General features: G+C 39.0%; 2 protein-coding genes across 2 annotated transcripts in view; one reads left to right on the top strand and one right to left on the bottom strand.

The window, feature by feature from the left end:
• The window catches only part of LOC114480861 (leucine-rich repeat and fibronectin type-III domain-containing protein 4), a 34,924-nt gene extending 24,268 nt beyond the window's left edge, over positions 1–10,656 (bottom strand). The window contains exons 1-2 of the mRNA XM_028475286.1: positions 10,201–10,656; positions 8,398–9,164 (exon numbers count right to left, since the gene is read on the bottom strand). The gene's annotated coding sequence lies outside the window, so the exon portion shown is untranslated. The remainder of the gene's footprint in view (positions 1–8,397; positions 9,165–10,200) is intronic.
• Positions 1–16,949, top strand: part of pcxb (pyruvate carboxylase b) — a 341,179-nt gene that overhangs the window by 219,909 nt on the left and 104,321 nt on the right. The window lies entirely within an intron of this gene.

Raw genomic sequence — 16,949 nt, 5'->3', positions numbered from 1 at the left:
ATGTACACTGGGTTTCTGGCTGTAGCTGTGTCATTGTGTGATCGTGGTTGATCAGTGGATTTCAGACACACGCGCGCACACACACACACACACACACACACACACGCACACACACACACACACACACACACACACACACACGCACGCGCACACACAGTGTGTAATCGTACTCTTTTTGTCAAGAAAAGGCCATCTTTAAAACTAACTGCTGAGAAAGTTGGTCATTAAGTGCTTTATGTGGGGTTCTTTTTTTTCCCCTCCGTGTTGACTGGGGAGTGTTTTTGCAGCCATGCAGCTGATAGATACCCCTGACGGAGAGAGCCTTCCAGAACCCCTGAGGTAATCTGAGGAAGGGAAAGTAGCAAAATGGGAAATCAGGAAAGAAGAACTGAAGTGTAGTTTCCACACAGCAGGGATCCAAAATATCACATAACTGCTGAAATATTCCACCCAACTAATTCCCTCCAAACTTTTATGAAGAAAAACCAAGTGTCTGTATGACATCACAGGAATACACACGTGTGTATTAGATCTTTCCTTGCAGGTCCCCCGTGATGTTTTTACTACTGAAAAATGGTATTCTACATGTTTTAATGTCTAAAAAAAAACATTTCCCCGTCTTTAATCTATATGTCTCCACTTCTGCTCAAAGGGGTTTTTTTGTTGTTTTTTTATTGGGGACGTGAGAGTTTCACAAGGATTTCAGAGTTCTGTTGGCCACAGTATTTTATCTCCAGCAAAAAGTTTGTAAAGAATCTCTATCTTCTAAAAAAAACAAAAAAAAACAGCATCACAAGCCACTCAGTCTTTTGCTCACGCTGACAGCTTTAGAGTAAAAACAAAATATTATTGGTCATACTATAGCTTTGATGTTTTTCATTTAAAGTCTGCCACACTTTCTCTGAGCTTTGCATAGATAAGAAACTCAGTCTTTAGAGAGCTTGAAATGCTGTAATAAAAACGTCAATTTCTTCAAATTCAGAACAGCTTGAAATAACTGCTATACCTGGGACTGTATTTATTTATTTCTTTTTTTAAGTATGCCTTTTCTTGGCTGGTGTCTTGAAACACCACAGTGCATAAAGCAACAGATAATATGGAAGAAAGATAATATGCAGAGCCAAAGCCCAAAACCCACTGGTTCAAATTACAGCAAGCTGAGCAATGGTGTTCCTTTAAGATGCAGTACCATCAGTTTGCAGGCAGCAGATGATAGCATTTACGCTATTGGCACGAGTTGTGCTGAATGCTATGACCAACATCTAATTTGCAGTTATTTTTCACTCCCAAAAAGATTTGGTTCTAGTTCATTCAGTGACATATCTTAGAAAGCTTTATTAGATTCCTGCTAATATAAATTTAGCATAGTTATAGCTAATAGTACCAACACATTATGATTTCATTTAATTTTGTTGTGTGGAGTAAAATAATCAAATTTGAGTGCCTATAAATCTGCATGTAATGTGTTATCGTATTGTTTTATAATACAAAAATCAGAAACATTGTTAAAACAGAATCTCCGTTTAAAAATGTTTTTTTTTGATATAATTTATTTATTGAAACATACACATTTAAGTGTTCATAAATTTAAGGGTGTAGAGGTATTAAACATATTTATATTTAACAAGGTTAATGGGCAGAATCCAATCATTTAATGCTAACCCCAAAGCTTTGCACTTTGAAAACATTTCTCATCGTGTTTCCAAATAACCTCCAATGTTTTCTTTTCACCTCTCCACCTGGACACAAACCCAGCAGCCCACTCCTTCTTGCCCAGGTTTTGTAATTTAGTTTCCTCCTCCTGAAAAATCCCACAGCTCGCTCAGCTTGGGGATTGCATTTACGGGGAGGTAAATTGAATTGGCAAACAGGACTGACAATGATTTTGTTTGGCACTTTGTTGGCTTTGTTGTTCTGATGATGCACTCCCATGAAATCCTAATTCAAAACTTCCACTTTCCATGCATCGTACATCTTTTGCTTGCTTCAGGAACGGCATTTCTGTTTGCATTTATTGATTTTATCTTTGACCAACATTATTTTTTTCTGTTAGTTTGTCTTGTTAGGCTTAAATGCAGTGGAGTGAAATTAAAAAAAAAAACAACAACAATTGTGTTGCGTGCCCCCATCATGACATCACCCCACTATTTGAAAACCACTGCTTTAATGACACTGACAGCAATAAGATTAGTTTATTTTGTACATTTTTATATCTCTGGGGTTAATTCTGTTTGACTCTAGCCACAGTATTAATTGATTTAACTTATATAATGAGAAGAAATGAACAATCGACTTCCTGTCTATTCCCATTTTCAGGGGTTATTCCTCATTGATTAATCACTGTCATATTTCTTTACCGTGGCTGCTTAATATTGTTCTGTCTGCAGCAATATTGAGCTTTGTTCATGCAATAATTGTAAAAACTAATATCATACAGAAACAATATTTAGGTCAACTTATCGTTTGTTTTCATAAAAAAGAGGACAAGAAGGGCATAATTTAGCTTTTTTGTATCAAATCTCAATGAAAAAAACCTTTAGAAATATGGGACAGTTGTGAAGCAATCAATACAAATATTAGTTCTTCACTTTGTTTTCCACTTTTTCTACCTCAAATTATTGAATATATTTTTATTTAGGGATATTTGTTTAGTGATGCTGAGCTTCTCCAACATGTCAGTGTGACACCACTGTAATAACTGACCTGTCATTCATCCCAACATAATACCGCTGCGCCTGTAATTGCCTGTTTTCTTTTGATTTTCCCAAGTTCACTTCCCCAGTTTTCTTTATCCCATTCAAGCTTTACCATTTTCTCTCCTCAAAACTGTCTATTTTGTTTTTTTAATTTATTTTACCATCTCTACTCTGACCTCTCAAACTTTGAATAACTGATTTTGCATTTACACCTGCACATACTTGAATGACAATAACTAATCAAGAAAAAAAGCCCCTACTTTCTATCTTCTAATTCCATCTTGGAAGGAGATATACCACTGTGTGTGAATCACAAACATCTCCGACCCATTCCTAAAACCCTGCGGCGCCAATTACACGGACCCTGATTGGCTGAAACAACAGGGTGTAGCCTAATTTGGAAAAGGAAGTGTTTGCATGTGTGCAAGCATGCACGTTTATGCAGCAGGGTTTCCAACACTCTAAGGGAAATCCTGAGTAAGCGAACAAATTCTCAATCAGTAGTCTGCATCCAGCACAGTAGGTCAACAACAGACCACCCAGGACTTTGAATCAAAGTGATGGATGTGTTAAATTAAGCTATTCATGTGCATGAACTTAACCAAAATAAGTGGTAGTTTTAATTGTTTTCTTTTTTCCCATTGCAGACAGTTATATCATTTTGAAACAAAAGTAGTTGCAGGGAAGCAGGGTGTCAGAAAATGTCTGAAAAAGTGAGAAAAGCTGATAGTTCCTAAGAGACAAGAGCTCCGTGTGGTGTGAAAATCCCAGGTTTCTTTGGTGTAAGCCTGTTAGCATCAGATCAGAGGCTGTTCTCTTATACGTTGTTTGACACTATTTATGGCCAAACAAGGCTGCCCTCAAATGAAGATGCAGAAAAATCATTTTTCCTTGAGCGTAATGATTACTGCCATTCATATTCTAGAGCTCAGCACTGCTAATACTGTAAAGAAGCACTGAGCACTTTGCTGTGAGACTCACACTGTTCAACGACAAGATATAGTGCATTTTCTTGCAATAGTCAACACTTGCAAAGCATTCTGCCCAATTATTTACTTCATTATCAATGACCTCCTGCATCTATTAGCAGAATAGCACATTGGCATAGCATAGATAAGATAATTGTTTTGATCATTTGCTACTTTTTGAAGAAAAGATAAAAGTAGCCAATAAAAAAATTAAGTCTAACACTGCAATTAAAGCTAATTAAGATCCATGTCCAATGCTTTCTCTTGAGTTTTTTGTTTCTTTTAGCTGCAGAAATAGGTTCCTGCATATGACCAGGAAGTGGAAGTGAGTGATTATAAAGAATATTTTATGTTGTTGTGCGCTAAAGAGCTGAAAATACCAACCGCCATTGTAAAGCAGGAGCAGCTCAGGCTCTAAAAGTCATTGTGGCGTTTTCACTATTTAGACATTTATAAACTGATTTATATAGAAGTATTAAATTGAGCTTTTACATCTTTCTTTTTCAGCTCATTGGACTAAAGTCCTTTTGAGATTGAGTACATTTTGCGTGTGCATGAATTGACTCCCGTCCTTCCCTACCCGTCGCCACAGAGGGGTTTTCCACAAAGTAGGATTGTTAGCCAGAGAGGGACTTTTGGCTGACTATTCTTACTCTCTGTAGCAGAATCATATTCCCAAAGCTGATATTCATATTCAACCCTAATCACTCTTATATATAGGAAGGGATTTTTTGAAACAGATTTAAGGGCGACTTTTCTGATCTTAGGTAGTAAAATGTCTTGCCTTGGGTCATTGAAACAGTTTCTTGTATTTGGTTAAAGCTTTTTATAAGATAACGACATAGTGGAGCACTCAAAGTATCAGTAAATCAAAGATAATTTGCTTCATTCTGACTGTGATTTTTAGTGTTGTCAGACAAGGATGACACTTTTTTGTGTGTCCCTTGTATTCCTCATGAAACACAGGAATATACTGGTATCATGGGTCGTGATATCACCTTACGCGAGACATTCAATTTTGTCAGGATTCAGATCATTCCGTGTAATCCTGAAAATCAACATCCGCCATTGTTTGGCCACAACGTTCAGTCCTTGAAAACACAAGAAATGTGTTGGGAAGTCACCTTGGTAGAATTTTGAGGGCAAAGACAAGAAATCACGGTAAGAATTAAGTAAAAACACTTCTATGCAGCCGTCTACGGGACTCCACATCCCACAATGCAATGCGCGAAACCTTTCTGACAATGACGAGTGTTTACAGTTAAAATCAAAACAAACATCATCTTGCTTTTGGTTTTCATTTCTTCATCTTGTCCTAAACTCTATACACCTGCCTCTTACATGCACAACAACTCTCCTTTGATAGACATATCTATCCTTACCCCAAAATGTCTCTGAATCAGGGTCCAGTGGTGGCTTTTGTAACAGTTGTTCTGCTTATTTCAGTTACTTGGCACCTGCTGTGCCTAAATACACTGCCAACTGTTGAATTACTCAACCTTCATTCCTCTCTCATCTCTCGATTTGGTTTTAAACATGTTCTTATTGCTTTGACTTTTTTAGGAGCAAGACCCTCAGTCACACTTTCTCGCTCTGACACACTTTTTCAGCTTTCACTGGTACACTTCCTTCCTTCTGTCGACAAATCTTTTGACATGGCATCCTTTCATCACCACATTTCTTAGTACTGCAGTATCCCTGACTACACACTGTCTAATTACTCATCTATTTACCACTTAGTGGCATTGAATTTCTACCATTCAGTGATTCCTCTTTCTTCATCCTCCCATTCCTCCTCCTCCACAGCATGCATTACTCTAATAGTGTAGTTTTCAGATATGGATTTTCCACCCTTCTATCTTATCGTTGACTTTTCAAGAGTCATCAATCACTGATTCATTTTTCATCACTCCCTATCTTTACATTCTCAGAGTGTTCCTGCCTATTATAAACAGTCATTTTTGCATTTACTCTCCTTCATCATAGTCTTTCCGTACCTCTCTACATTTTTTTTTGTCATCGAGCTTGAAGGTTCGCACTGATCCTTCCACCTTTCCAACCTTTTAATGTCTTTCCCACCAAACTCTGATGAATGAATATCAGATTAAATGACAGTCGAGTGGTATTCCCCTCACTGAGACCACATCTTTCTACTTTCAGGATTTTTCATCTTCACTTTTGTATCTTGATTGAACGCTGTTTAAATCAGGGAGGTGTGACATTTTACATCCATCGTCCGTCATCATCCTTGACGCCTGTCTTCATCCGTTTCATACAATTATCCATAATGTCAAGAGCTATTGCCAATGGCTTTTTGAACACGTCCACAATATCTCCAGCTCATCATCTTTTGTCTTATTTTTGGAAATAATGGTTTAGTAAAACAAACCATGACTAATCACTGACAAGGTATATTTAACCAACTTAGCCTTAGTTTTTCAAATTTAGACGTACTTTGATGGATTTTATCTAAACCTCCATCACTGGTTGAGACTATTTAGACTTTTGCCAGATACCAGAAATTACTCATCAAACATAAAGTGTCACGTAATAGGTATCTGCAACCAAATTCAGACTGCTGAGGTTGTTTGAATTGTTACAAGACTAAAAGACGGTTATTGTGTTTTTGCTGAAGAATTCACTCTCTAACCATAAAAGGAAATACTTAATTATTACAGTCACACAATTCACTAAACATCCTAAGCGTTTAATCAATGTAGTTTTGTGCTTGTAAGGCAAGACCTGTAGACACCATCACATAGTAAATGTAGTTTTTTTTGATTTGTTGGCAATGTACGGCTGGAAAACAAAGAAAAATATCAAACTCCATTCACAACAAACACATTTTGTCATAAGAATAATTTTGAGGCATATGCCTATCACACTGTTACAGTGGTTGCTATCTTACCATGACATGGAAATCTGAGGTCCAAGCAATCTACAATTTTTTTTAGGAAGCAGCCTTGGAAGCAGTTGAATATGTGACATGTTAGAAAAGAACCAACAGGCTCGTCAATCAAACCCACAGCCAATACTGCATCTTTATTTTTAGTCCTACTACAATAAATCAGTTTAGCAACCCACAATGTCTGTTTCCTCTTTCCAATAACCGGCCCATTCACACCTTCCATTTTTACCTCTCTGTTCACATCCCAGTCTGTTCATTTTGGCAAGTCTCCTACTCTGAACACTGAGCCTCCCATCTGTTCATGTCCCCCGTCGAAGCCTCAGACTGACAGACACCCTTGGTAACAGTGAGCCAAACAGAACTAGAAACAGGATAATTGAGAAAAATGCCCTGCATTTTACTGTTTGAACCAAAGGACTCTTTACTCTCCTGCATTTATATTTGTACACATTACCAAAAAAAGCCAATTCCAATTTAAACATAGGACTTCCTATAGTTTTGTTAATAGAAATTTAAAGGCCTCTTTATTGCATTTCAAACAACTCAAGTCTCCATCAGAGAGTTTCTGCTTCCCCTGCTCAGAGCTTTAAGAACGACTACATTCTGAACAGGGCATAAATATATTTCTGGTGTGTACCAGTCTTTTCTAAAGTAATTAATGTACTGTTCAAAATGAGTCCTTTATCTGCCAATCTTCTAGAACAGCATTAGTAAACCACAGCATGTTTGTAGTTGTATTGTTTCTCTAAATAGCTCATGACTGGTGCTAATGATCTTTAATTGATCTTTCAGGGTCATGCACTGCTAATTGTAATCAGTAGTGCAACAGAGGAAAAACAAAGCAATGATGAGTGTCTGTCTTTTGATCTAATTGTTACCTTGCTTGTAATTTTTTTCCTATCTGATACTTGTCAGTCAATAAATAGTCTGTAATGTTAATGTTTAAGTATCTAACCGTTGGCTTTCCCCTTTTTCTACCCTCATAATGCATTCATCTTTCAAGTCAATCTGTGACTACAGTACTATACTCATCACATTTCTCCTAGTCTTTAGGAACCATTATGATGTATTATGTCAGCCCTTCTTGTCTTATCCATTTCTCCCAGCATCTTGTTCCTCCTCCTTCTTCCATCTCCATTTCTGTCTCATTTTCCTCTCATCCTCCCATATATCCTCTCAGTCTGTCTGATCTCCAGTGTCATTCTGCCAATTCTGTATGTGTGCGTGATCTCAGAAACGGCTTACCTAAAAACCTTCAATAAAGGGACGTTAGAATTGTGGTGTTCTGCTAACTTACACCATCAGATGTTCATTTCCATACACTTGTGTGTGTGTGTGAGTGAGTGACTGGCTGCACCCATGCAGGGAACACACACAACCGCTCGGTGAGATTACATAAAGGGAAGATAATGAAAGCCAAAGCGAGACACACACCTAATGAGTGATTTGATACTGCACAAATCTTTGTCACACATACTCATGCACTTAAAAAAAGTGATTGCAAGTGATTGGCTCAGAGTGGTAAGGTCATGGGTTGTGCAATGTGGGAGATTTCAACCTGTGTTATGTTGTCTATGTGATCTTTGTGCCTGCACTTTTTTCTTGTAAATGCACAGCTGTTTATTATTTATAGATGTGTGTGTGCGTGTGTGCGTGTGCGCGCGCTCGCACATCACTGAGCACTAGATTTCTACTTGAGTGAACTGTGGACTTCACTTCAGGGATGCACCAAGTGATATAGCATCTGAAAGCCAACCATGCTGTTATGGTGTCTGGATTTGCCTGTGTGTGTGTGCGTGATTGTTTGACCCTGCATGGACATTACCTTTTCCGTCTGTGTGCCTTTATACTCTGAATCAGCTCCACATGATATCCAGGTCCTTGTGTGTGCGTGTGTCAGTGTGCTCAGATCTTGGCTCAGGTGTTTGTGTTATGCCAGTTTGTCGTTGAGGGTGGGGGATCTGGGGTGGGTGGGAAGCTCCTGTGCTTGTGTTGAAAACCTGTCCTAGTCCCCCTCGCACTCCCACACCTCACACACCAAACGGAGGCTGATGTAGGACAGTGTGAGATAACTAGAGAGTTGAAGGTATTCCAGCTCAACGATATCCTCAGGTGCCTTTCACAGACAAAGAAAGCCTAATAATCTTCAATTACTTGCTCAATCCTGCCTTGATAGTCCAAAGTAGGGGCCTTGGTTTGAAAGGGGGAAACATTCCCAGGATCCACTTTGCTTGTATTCCTACATATGTCGTTGAGAGTCGATTTCCTCATGGCTGTATTCAACTTTCCATTGCATCAAACTCATCAGTGGAATAAAGATTAGAAATCCAAGTGGGAATTTTCGACTACTTTCACCAGCACTATTTTTTTTCTTCCCACCTCTTTCAACTCTATAATTGTATTCATCTTTTCATCCCATTTGACACTTCTTGTCACATCCTTTACTTCCAGGTATGTTATCCAGAGTCTTAGAAGCTCTATGCACTGTACTGTCTGCTGTCTGGCTTTGAAAAGCTGTTCATAGATGACCTTGAGGCAAGTGCAGAACAGGATGTTTTGGAGTGCACTGAAGGGATGGGCAAGGCTAAAAACCTAAAACAAGAGATGGAGAGTGTCAATACAGTGGCATGCCATTTTCTTTTTATGTGCCAGAGGAAATATCTTGTTGGTTGTGTTCATCTTTTTTTCCACCACAACTTTCTGACCTTCTCTTTTTCCAAGATGCCTTCATCCATCTCTCTTTTGCCAACTTCTGGACTCATTCTTTCTCTCCTTTACTGTCCCTCTCCACCCTGTCACCCCTGTTTTCCCATCTTTCCTACAGATCCTCTCTCTCCCTTCCTTGCTTCTGCTCACCCGTCTGTCAAAGAGAATCAATAGCTCCAAGACCCTCTTAACGCCTCTCAGCAAGCTGCATTGGGTCATACCCATGCGCGCGTGCGCGCACACACACACACACACACACACACACACACACACACACACACACACACACACACACACACACACACACAAACACATGCACGTACATAAATTCTCCAAGGATCTGGCACATGCACAGTCACGCAGCACGCTCACACATACGCCTGCACACACGAGCGTAGTCTCTCCGCCACCACCACCCCACACACATCAAGTAGTTATGCAGTGATACTCTCCCACTGCATCCCTCTCGCTTTTTTCTCCCCCCCCCCCGCCACATGCACGCAGCCTAATGAAACAACAGAGCTATTGATCAGCACCTTGAATGTCAGTTAGTTCAAAAGTCCTGCATCTTCCACTCCCCAAACCCTGTCAATCAAACTCCAAAAGGCAAAATCTTTAGGAAAACTAGCTCATTATCTGCCTTTAAACCAGTCCACTCTCTCTGTGCTACTGTGTCTGTTTCTTAATCAGCATCTGTACGCGCACACACACACGAGTGCAGCAGCTACGTGTGCAACTGAGAAGAGTTTTTTTTTTTCTCCTCTCCTTTTCTTCTTATTGCGTCGATGTGCTTTTTCATTACCAGATTTCACTTTGCTACCTCAGAAAGAGAGAAACAGGAGTCGAGAAACGTATCTGATGTTTGATGCCTCCTTTTTTATCTTTAATTTTTGCTGTAAGGAGAAAAGGTGGAATCACTAACCTTGTTTTCCGGATCATTCCATCGCGACTCCTGAAACCGTCACATTTCTCTCCGTCTCTGCAGCTCCCGCTCTATCTCGGCTCTGTGGAAAAACACCCATCTCTCTCTCTCTCTCTCACCTCTCTATCTCAATCTCTCTCTGTCTTTCCCTCCCTACCTCTCTCTCTCCCTCTCTCCTCCTGTTGGTCGTCCCCTCACACGGTCTCGACAGCTGCAGCGCTCTGTCTGCCTCCTCTGTCGCTCTTCCGTCAGGCTGTAGGTTGATTGAATTTTAAATCATGTTAATCCCACAGAACAGGTACTGAATGGTAGGGGTGGTGAAGATGAAAAAAACAAAAACAAAACATAGAGTGAGAAGAGCTGTATTTCTAAAAGATCAAAATTTCTGAGCACAAGATTTTTTTCTCCATCTTCTTAAACAATTCTTCTTGCTTCTTTTTTTTTTTTTGGTCCTTATCTGATGCAGAAGCGTTTGTGACAGACAAGAGCACTGTGGTCTGGCTTCGGCATCCTCTTGCATCACACTGAGATTGTACAACAAGGGAGGCTCAGAGATGAAGAACAGGAAGGAGAGCTGGGGGATGAGAGGTGGGGAAGGATAATAAGGAAATAAAGATCATGCTCAGTACACTTCACCAAGCAGAGGGTCGAATGTGGATAGATGGGCGTGGCAAGGAGAAAACAGGAGTAGAAAAGGAGGTAAAGCTTAGAGGTTGATGTTGTGAACTGCAGCATTAATTCAAAAATACCTCTAATGCATTTCTATTAATTTAAAAAGGGCCATCATATTAGGATCTAGAAGTGGCTACCTGTCCAAAGTACTTTTTCAAGTAAATAAATTCAAATACTGAAATATAAAGCAATTTTTAATTCAGTAAATATTGACACCCACAGTTCCCAGATACAGACTTTTCCAAAATAGAAATGAACCTCTGTAAAAGCAGCACTTTTTCAGCAAAAAAGTATATTACAGAGCTCAGTGGAAAGCTTTTATCACTAAAGTCACTCATAAAGCACCAAGCTTTCCCCAATAACATCCAAATCCTTATGGATATCAATTAGCCCACTCTTTGTATCTGCACATTTGCCTGTGTGGCAGCTCCTTTAACCCTTTTTAAGTATATACGCTTTTTCTGTAAGTCATCTGTTGGGTCAACCAATGTCAAGGTCTTTGATTAACACTGCTTTTCATGTTTAAAAACCCATTGGATTAAACAGAGTTCTCACCTTTTGAACAATAATTATCCTTCCTGTTTGATTCACAATTAATCAAACCACTAGCTGTGTAGCTCCCAGTATCCTGCTCTGGGCGAGTGCCCTTGGAAAGAGAAATAAACTAACCTTACCTACTCCGAGGTGACAGGCAGAATGAGTTTATCATTGAGGGGAAAATCTTGTTACCAGAAAAGGTGTTGGTTTACCTGGCGGAAATTGTACACCACCTTGAATACAGGGCAACTTAAAAGCTGTTGTGCACGTGCTTCTAAAGTTCATTTTGATGAAGTGCAGGAAAGCAATAATCCTGAGGGCAAAGATTATATTTTCTATTATCACAAATCTGCCTATTTTAAGTAAGTCACAGAGAGATCTTTATACTACCTGCAGTGGGAGAGAGATAACATAATTGTTTCTTAAAATGCTAGGGAGGGCGAGCAGACCTCTTTCCGTTTAGGCCTAACTGGCTCTCAAAGTGAAAAGCATTGCAGGGGAGACGGACTACTGACTTGGAAATGAACAAATCCTTTTTCATTATTGTTTCACTCACTGCTGGTGTCAACAAGTAAGAAGAAATCCTGGGAGGGTTTTTATGGCTTAAGAGATGAAAAGCTGTCAACACAGTAGAAAGGATAGCTACCTGATCACTCAAACCGATCATTGACGTAATGGATAAACTGATATAGATCAGATAATCACATCAACAGTGTTCACTTGCTGATGCAGGCTTTTCACAATGACAGAACAGATCACAAAGGTTAAACTCAGAGATTTGGGTTGTGTTCAAAATTTCATACTAACGTACTACTCGTACTAAGTTAGTATGCAGTGCGTTCACATTAGTTAGTATGAAAAGATTGAGTACATGACAAATACCTGGATGTATGTACTATTGGGACATTTTTGAAGTATGCACGGTGGGTACGCTAGTCATACTCAACCACCCCATGATGCATTGTGAGCGGAATCTAAAATCGTCCTGGGACCGGCTTCAAGCTAAAAGTCAAACGTCCTCTTTTCAAAACAAAAGTATCTCTTCTTGTCTTCCATTAGTTTTTTAATGCTTTTGTAAAATGGGGCCCTTGTTTTGAAGTTAAACAGAAGTATTGTCAGTAGCACAATGGCGGGTCTCAGAAAATCTCTAAAATGTCGGCATGAAATGTGTCTCCTGAAGTTTAATGGATCAAATGACCACATGTTGATATTTTACTTGGTCGCTATCTCGCTTAAAATGTTTTCAAAACTTTCAAAGGTGGCGAATCAATGGAGATATTTAGCTTCAGTGTGCTTCCGATTTTTATCATTGTTGGTTCGAAATTTATCTTGAGAAACTTGGAAGTATACCTAAGTGGGAACGCTCATCATCGGTCATCATCTTGATAATACTTATAGTATATAGTAGACAGTATATACTCATTGAGTTTGTAGTGTATAGTGCAGAGTATGCCATTTCGAACACAGCCTTGGTCTTGCCAATCAAAACCACAGGGGCATAGGTGTTAGGCTATGGAACAGGTCTTTGGTTGGCCTTCAGCTTTTCCTTTGTTAGCTTTAATCTTTCAAAATACATGACCTCCACTTTCCTGATCTCATGTCTATAAGGAAATATTACTAGACACTAGTTTCACTAGAGCAAATGGCTGCAGTCAGACATCCCGGATGGCTCTCAGCCCTCCTATCATCGGAGCAGACAGAGATGCTCTTTTTGGCGGTAGCAAAGTGGTTGAATTTATAGTGTTTGTGAATTTGAGGTGCGTGTGTGGGAAGAAGCGTAACTGCTACCGGGACAGTAGTGCAAAGCAGGTGAAGATGTATCGCTGTATTTGCAGTGATTTAGTGAATGCTAGATTTGTACAGTCATGTCCAACCAGAAAGTCTTATTACTTTAGGTGATGAGAGCCACATCACACAGTGTAATGGTCTGTGGGGGACTTTAGCATTCCCGACAACACACAGTCGTAAATAAATGCCAACTCTCTACTTCTGTTCAGTTGTATCAAGCAGCAGAAGCCCTCCAAACTTTGAAAACCAATTTGTGGTGAGATCGGGTAAAGGGAGAGAACCACAGTTGTACAGCGTCTGTAACTTACTGTTTAATTTGTTGAGAGTTGACTTAGTAAGTTGACTGTGACGAGGGCCTCAGGCATCAACAAGTCTTGTATCCTCCACAAAGCTCACAATCAGGTTTTTAAAGCTGGAAGTGCATGTAAGTCCTAAATACAAGAAAAACACTAAATGTCTGAAGTTTTTGTGTGTTCCAGTCCATAAAAAAAATCAACCTCCCATGATTCAAACTACATGTGTACTCATCACAAATTCTATTTATGTGCAATAATTCACATCAAAGCGCAATCTACCATCTGTGCCATATTTCTTTATCTAACCAACAGTTCAGTTTATATTTTTATATTGTTTGTTACGGTAATAAAGATAGTGTGCTGACGAGTATTATAGTATTATGTATTTATTTTTTCTTTATTTTTCCAATATTTGTGTTATTTGCCCTTAGTCTTTCTTGGAGAGCACCTTCATTTCATTGTATTTGTTGTAAAATGACAATAGAAAGCTTCTATATCCATCTTTTCTATATGATCCTGTGTGTATATGGTTGAACCGAAAATGTTCTTTTTCTTATCTAAAACACACAGTAAGGTGTGTGAGACATTGTTGCTAAATACAGGAAGGACTGGAGCACAACAGCTACACTGCACTAGTGCACACAAACATGTAACATTTGATTGTTAAATGCATTCCAACACACTCACACACATTAACACACACACCACTCACTGGGGTAAATGAACCATGCACACACAAACATACACTTCCTGGCCTGTGAGGGTTGAATGGCATTGGGATTTTAGATCAGGGACAGATCTTTCTTAATCTAGGGATAACGAGAGACAAGAACACACACACACACACACACACACACTCTCTCTCTCTCTCTCTCTCTCTCTCTCTCTCTCTCTCATACACACACAAACAGCCTTCTAATTTGGTTCTCTGAGCTCTTTGAATGTCATTGTAGTTTTATTTATTTTCCCTGCATTAGCCAGAGTCCATCCAAATGATTTCCCAGTACTGCTGGCAGACCGATTTACCAGCCGAGGCTACAGTAAATGAAGTACGAGAAAAACATGCTGGGCCTCATTTGTCAGTATTGGTTTTTGTGTAAACGCTTACCCAACGCATGTAGAAGAAGGAATTACTTCAGACCCTGCCTTTTTTTAAAGAATACATTATGAACTAAGGAGAATACATTATGAACTAACAGTTATTTTAATCAAACACACATTACACATTTAAAACGTTTAAATGTGATCGGGCCAATTTTACTTATCACTGATTAATCAACAAAAGTCTGGACAATTTGTTTATTTGTTCTTTGGATTCCACCGTGATGGTTGCTTATTTTCCTGGGATCCATAGGAAAAAAATAAAGATTCTAGTACATGTAAGAACAGCATTTTTTTTGTTAAATACGGTTAAAATGTACAGAAAAAAAATTACAATAAAAAAAACATGATATATGCTGTACATCAAGGTTTGGTTAAAAAATTTGATCTTAAAGCATTTTTAAAAATGCGTAAAGTTGACATTTCTTTTAGGTCCCTATACGCAATTTGTTCCATAAGTGAAAAGTTCTAAAAAAGATAAACCTTCAAAAATAGTGATAGAGATTCTGTGGCACTTTGCTGTGCTTTCTGCATTAAAAGCTGCCACTTGTGGACACACACGCACACGCACACGCACACACACACACACACACACACACACACACACAAACTGGTACTAATTGGTAATTTTTAAATGTTAAAATGTGACAGAGACTCACCTGAAAGATATGTAAATGTAATTATTTTCTAAAATTATTTTCTTTTTCTACACTTTAAACAGTTTTGGTTAATTTGAGTGAGAATAATATTAACTTAAATGAGTGTAATCATTAATCATCACAATTTGGTTTGTTTTTTCAGTTTGATAAACATTGTTTCACACAAAACACTTCCTGTTTTCAGCAAATGTGTGAATCACAGTTTTCCATATTTTGCTAATAGTTGTAGGGCCTTGTTTACAGAAACTTTGTAGATTATTTACATTGATGTGTTTTCCAAACCAACACGTGCCACTCTGGTTACATGAGACACGGACCAGTTGTTTATAAGCTAGCAGAGAGCGGGACAGGACAACGCTTTGAAGTGAATTTCTCACTAGATGACATTGCCAGGTTTAAGATATCATGCTGCTTTAGAGGAACACTTGGCACTACACTACTAAAAATACAACCTTAGTCACAGTTTAAAATGAGCTTTTCCCTAATCAGCGCATTTTTTCCATAGTAGGAGATTATGTCTTGTAAAATGCCAAAAACTAGTAAAAGTAATGACACAAATAAAAGGATATGTGAACCCACTTCCCTGCTGTCAAAGCGTGTAAGTTACTGCTTCTAAGATGGCTGTTGAGCAGTGCGGTCGGTGCACATGAACTCAAGGTGCCGTCTCGTACACTCACAGGCACACGTGCACACATTTATAAGGTAGTAAGAGCAGGAGAGGAAGGGAGAGAGTGTCTGGATCAAGGAACGTTGAAACTGCAAATGTAAAAAAGCTATAAATACAGACTGGAGAATACACAAGCGACCGTGATACGGCTATAAAGACAGTCTAATAAATAATGCATAATCTGTGCAGAGAAAATGTAGACAGTTGTAGCACAATGTGCAAATAAGAGGCAGCTGTTAATTGGTGCCTTGAGTACTCATAGTTTCTGAAAATATGCATTAGTGATGATTTAATGCCCAATGTTGATTGCCGAGTTATGGTCTGAGAGGGAGGATAACATTTTGCATTCCTGCTAAGTCAACATTTCCATTTTGTCTATTTTTTACATTTGTCTGGTTATCTTACATTGAAATACTGCATGCACACGTGTGTGTGTGTGTGTGTGTGTGTGTGTGTGGGAAACAAATAAATAACTTCCTCTAGTCAATCAATACAGACAGCCTATTAGAAGCATTACTTTGACAGGACAGGGCTAAGGCTCAGGCTGTTATGATGAGAGTAAACTAAAGATGGCTGAATATTCACAGCAAATAATAATAATAATAATAATACATTCTATTTGAAAGTCAGCGCCTTTCAGGTCACATTGCATAATAAAACCACAACAGTGCATAGTATAAAACCACAATAAAAATGAAGCTAAAACAGTATAAAAATAACAGTAAAAGTGAAGCTAAAACACAGACAGGGCAGAGGTGGTCAGGTCAGAAATGCTGTTTTAAATAAGTGGGTTTTGATTGCGGCTTTGAATTGTCAGAATGAGTCCATGTTGCTGAGATCCAGAGGTAGTGCGTTCCAGAGCCGGGGAGCAGAGTGGCTGAAAGCTCTGCTCCCCATGGTTTTAGGACGGGCTGGGGGAGTGGACAGATAAATGGAAGAAGGGGATCTGAGGGAACGAGATGGAGTGTGGACGTGGATGAGATCAGTCAGGTAAGGGGGGGGGGCAGTGTGGTGGATGGCCTTTAAAGT

This window comes from Gouania willdenowi, chromosome 18, assembly GCF_900634775.1.
Source record: "Gouania willdenowi chromosome 18, fGouWil2.1, whole genome shotgun sequence".
NCBI classification, from domain to species: Eukaryota; Metazoa; Chordata; class Actinopteri; order Blenniiformes; family Gobiesocidae; genus Gouania; species Gouania willdenowi.
The sequence above is the reverse complement of the archived record's forward strand: the minus strand, read 5'-3'. Positions and strand labels throughout refer to the sequence as shown.